Raw genomic sequence first — 5,000 nt, 5'->3', positions numbered from 1 at the left:
AGCGCCTGTTTAAGAGTTTTTCATTCTTGTTAGGTCGTTCAACTTGAAGGAGCTCCGTAACCAATTTAAGGTGAGTAGATCAGTTTTCACAGGGTTAAACCCTATACGCCGTACAGTGGAGGTCACATTCGTGAAAGCCAATACTCTCTTTTTTTTCATAAGAACCTTTTCTATGAGAACGTTGAGAGATCTGCCAAAATTTTAATCACTTGCTAAGAAGATACCCAGGTTGAGAGTCAGTAAGAACGTCTTTATTTTGTTGCGTTGTGAACCTCTGTGTTCAGTGTTCAGTTTTACCAAGAGTTGGTTGGCGCGACATCTTGTTCGCGCCATCAGAGTAAGCCACACAAGGGTGTGACAAGCGACTTGAGGTTTCGAGTATTAGCGAATACCTGTGTCATGTATTAAGGACAGCAGTGTTTAGTTTAAGTCAGTTTTTATATATCACGAAGTTAAAAAACTTGCAGGCAATCCTCCCAATAAGACTAATCTATAATCTTTAGAGGTAATAATGTCAAAGCATTTCGGTAATCGGGATGTCATCCTGTCTGCAAACAGAGTTCAGTGCGTCATTAATTAAAGAGAAATGTGGAGTTCGGTTAAAATATGGTACTCACCCGCCAAGAAACAATCAAACAAGTTTCTGAATATTTATTTACTGTTTACTTTTTGTTTAGCCGCAATACAAATTTAATTAAATGAGACCTGAAGTTCTCCACTGTCCCAGACCCATCCTCTCCGAATATTACTTTCAATAATAATTTGAAAGCTTTTCTTGACGTCTCTAAATACCGTTTTAAAGTATGATTCGAAGGGTTTAAAGAAAATGAGTCCACTACAATTGCAATGCAAAACATATTAATTCTTATCTTCTTTAAAGTTCATGTCTTGCTGTCCTAAAAAAAATCGCGAGTTATGCGAAGCAAAGTTGAATGCCGACTGGCCATTAGCGACACGTCTGTTGCTATGCGTCATTTTCACTACTAAAATAAACACCTTTACAGTAATTAGTTATCATTGACAAATAAAGGGAAAGCGTATAAGCCATGACATCAACATGCATATTCTCTTAACTGCCTTTCTCGTATTTCTTTTCCTACTAGTTCAAAGAACTAAGATATGATAAACATCAAGACATTTCATGTTTGATGATCATTTGCTTCAATTCTCATGGCCTGTGTGTTGGCTAAAATGGTGATTACTGTAAAGAGAAAGTAGGCTCTGGTCACTCGTGACTGTTGGGGCTGCCGTGAAAGTGTTAACTGGAGTAAGAAAGGTTTCGTTGCCCCAGACGCAAAATTTAAGCACTATCCTCGTGAATTGCATCAATGTTTAACCGAATTCAGATGGCCATGCCGAGAAAAAGGCTCCCCTGTGATGAAATAAATTACGAACCCGATTGCATGGCAGAAGCTTCAATAAAAATAAAAATAATTTATTTCTATTGCGCGTGTTTCATAGTAAGATGCTCACACGCGCATTACAATTCTAAATACCAAATTCCTTGAAAACTTCCAAATTCTTTACAATTCTCAAATCAAACCAGATCAAATCAATTGATAAAGGCATAACTACAGAATGCATATGCAGGGCCACTTACGGTTACATTTTCGATAGAACGGCTCGACGGCTCGCCAGTCAAGAAGAACGAGTGTATGCGGCTGGATGGCTAATCACTTACGGCCTAAGCACTCTTCGCTCTCATTTTACGGTTCGGTTAACTACACTTTATACGACATAGTTTGAAGAATAAAGCACTCGTTCACTGATTAAGCCTAAGCGCTTGTTTCAGTGATTAGGTGGAAGCACTCTTTTAAAATTTTAGCTTTCAATCTACGGTTTGGATAACCACACTTTTTATGAAATCGTCTGAAGAATATAGCACACGTTTACTGATTAAGCCTAAGCGCTTGTTTCAGTACTTAGGTCGCAGAACTATTTTAAAATTTTAGCTTTCAATTTACGGTTTGGTTAACTACACTTTTTATGACGGATCGTCTGTAGAATATAGCACTCGTTTACTGATTAAGCCTAAGCGCTTGTTTCATTACTTAGGTCGCAAGCTATTTTAAAATTTTAGCTTTCAATTTACGGTTAGGGTTATGCAGGACACATTACAAACGCGGACCTTGCCTGAACGTTATGGATCATTACTCGTACACCGACGTAAGAACGAGAACTTTAGTTATTAAGAAATACATTTTAATGGCACAATGTTTGTTCATTTCTTGAATTAATCATAGTTCCCACTCTAGTCTTCCACTTGTCAATTACTTGTTTAAGTGAAGCTATGAACTTTGCAGTTATGAGCGCAATTTTTGCAATTGCGTAGAGAAGCCTGAAAAATTCAGGACTTCAACGGGGTTTGAACCCGTGACCTCGCGATTCCGGTGCGGCGCTCTAACCAACTGAGCTATGAAGCGACTGACGTTGGGAGCTGGTCATTTGTGGGTTCTAATGGTCCCGTGAGGAATGAATCAATGATGAAATGGTATATGAAATGAATCATATATGAACTGCGGATATGAAATCAAGTGAAGCTATGATCTTCGCAGTTATGAGCGCAATTTTTCAATTGCGTAGAGAAGCCTGAAAAATTCAGGACTTCAACGGGGTTTGAACCCGTGACCTCGCGATTCCGGTGCGACGCTCTAACCAATTAGAACCCACAAATGACCAGCTCCCATCGTCAGTGGCTTCATAGCTCAGTTTGTTAGAGCGTCGCACCGGAATCGCGAGGTCACGGGTTCAAACCCCGTTGAAGTCCTGAATTTTTCAGGCTTCTCTACGCAATTGCAAAAATTGCGCTCATAACTGCGAAGATCATAGCTTCACTTGATTTCATATCCGCAGTTCATATATGATTCATTTCATATACCATTTCATCATTAATTACTTGTTTAGTTCTAAATAAATCTTATACTGCATTAACTTATCGGATCATTATCAGCAGCTGTGGACGAGGCCCTATGTAAAAACAGTGATAAATGTAAACATTTAACACGCTATATAATTCTACAAACAGACAACACCCTTTATAACTCTTGTTTCTTATGTAAGCGTTAGCTGACTAACAAACATCATTCGACAATTGACTGAAATGAATTACCTAAGTTAATTAACAAAGAGTCTTCAAAATTTGTTTAGATAACAAACTGGGTCATCCGAGGAAGTTATAATGAATCTAAATTCCTAACGCTGCTTAGTTATAACTACCGAATTTCAGTGCTCTACTGTAACCCCACGGGTTACCACAGCTAGCTGTTCCTAAGACTGTTAATACAAATGCCGTGTCACGGTAAGACTGCTTACAAACGCCGTGTATATGACTGCTTAAAAATGTCGTGTTTAAGACTGCTTACAAAGGCCGTGTGTAAGCCGGCTTACAAATGCCGTCTGTAAGACTGCTTAAAAACGCCGTGTGTAAGACTGCTTACAAACGCCGTGTATATGACTGCTTACAAACGCCGTTTGTAAGACTGCTTACAAACACCGTGTTTAAGACGTCTGCTTACAAACGCCGTTTGTAAGAATGCTTACAAACGCCGTCTGTATACATAAGACTCGGCTTACAAAGGCCGTGTGTAAGACGGCTTATAAGCGCCGTGTTTAAGACTGCTTACAAACGCCGTGTGCAAGACGGCTTACAAACGCCGTCTGTAAGACTCGGCTTACAAAGGCCGTGTTTAAGACGGCTTATAAACGCCGTGTTTAAGACTGCTTACAAACGCCGTCTGTAAGACTCGGCTTACAAAGGCCGTGTGTAAGACGGCTTATAATCGCCGTGTTTAAGACTGCTTACAAACGCCGTCTGTAAGACTCTGCTTAGAAAGGCCACGTGTAAGTCGGCTTATAAACGCCGTGTTTAAGACTGCTTACAAACGCCGTGTGTAAGACGGCTTACACACGGCGTCTGTAAGACTCGGCTTATAAAGGCCGTGTGTAAGACGGCTTACACACGGCGTCTGTAAGACTCGGCTTATAAAGGCCGTGTGTAAGACTGCTTACAAACGCCGTGTGTAAGACTGCTTACATTTTTCATGCGAGACTCCAGCAGTTTGTAACTTGAGTCTCTAAGCCGCGTTGCGTGACTATTGTCGATAGTTTCTGTTGTCTCTGGTTTCACGCAAAGTAATAAAATTTTAACCGACAACCGACATGTGGACCCCCCATTCAGACCCTCCTACTACCCCAGGCAAGTGTGTCATAGGTTAGGAAAGGAGAAATGAGTGAATCAAAGGGAATTGCGGGAATTGTTCGGTTCGTCCGAGCCTAAAAACGGCTGCGAAGGAGGCTAGGCGTTTGTAAGACCTCTTCGATTACACAGATACACATGGCATTTGTAAGAGTCTCGGGTTGCATAAGGCGCTTTTAAGAGTGTCACGTTACGCGCACATTTATGGCACGAAGCGTTCTTTTACACACACCCATTCTCTAACATAATGCGTTTAAAAGCACTCTTACACACGGCGCTTGAAAGCAGTGTTACAAACGGCGATTGTAAGCAGTCTTTCACACGGGGTTTGTGAGCAGTCTTAGAAACGGCGTTTGTAAGCAGTCTTACAGACGGCGTTTGTAAACAGTGTTACACACGACCTTTGTAAGCAGTGTTACACACGGCCGTTGTCAGCAGTCTTCCACACGGCCTTTGTAAACAGTCTTACAGACGGCGTTTATAAGCCGTCTTACAAACGGCGTTTGTAAGCGGTCTTACCGTGACACGGCTTTTGTATTAACAGTCTTAGAAACGGCCAGCTGTGGTAAGCCGTGGGGTTACAGTAGAGCACTGAAATTCAGTAGTTATAACTAAGCAGCGTTAGGAATTTAGATTCATTATAACTTCCTCGGATGACCCAGTTTGTTATCTTGACACATTTTTAAAGAACCTTCGTTGATTAACTTAATCCATTTCAGTCAATTGTCTCGGGGTTGGAAGCTGAATAATGAATAATGAATAATGAATAACGAGTATAAATAAAAAATGAATAATGAATAATTGG

The 5,000-nt window shown here is 40.7% G+C and overlaps 2 protein-coding genes across 4 annotated transcripts in view; one reads left to right on the top strand and one right to left on the bottom strand.

The window, feature by feature from the left end:
• Positions 1-5,000, top strand: part of LOC137975192 (PE-PGRS family protein PE_PGRS26-like) — a 43,226-nt gene that overhangs the window by 6,342 nt on the left and 31,884 nt on the right. For 2 of the 3 annotated variants that reach the window (XM_068822281.1, XM_068822279.1), the window contains exon 1: positions 1-70. This exon is cut by the window's left edge. The exons of the other annotated variant lie outside the window; for it this stretch is intronic. The gene's annotated coding sequence lies outside the window, so the exon portion shown is untranslated. The remainder of the gene's footprint in view (positions 71-5,000) is intronic. 3 annotated transcript variants of the gene reach the window in all.
• Positions 1-5,000, bottom strand: part of LOC137975193 (protein O-linked-mannose beta-1,2-N-acetylglucosaminyltransferase 1-like) — a 21,398-nt gene that overhangs the window by 11,040 nt on the left and 5,358 nt on the right. The window lies entirely within an intron of this gene.

This window comes from Montipora foliosa, chromosome 11, assembly GCF_036669935.1.
Source record: "Montipora foliosa isolate CH-2021 chromosome 11, ASM3666993v2, whole genome shotgun sequence".
Lineage (NCBI taxonomy): Eukaryota > Metazoa > Cnidaria > Anthozoa > Scleractinia > Acroporidae > Montipora > Montipora foliosa.
This window is presented reverse-complemented; position numbering and strand designations above follow the sequence as displayed.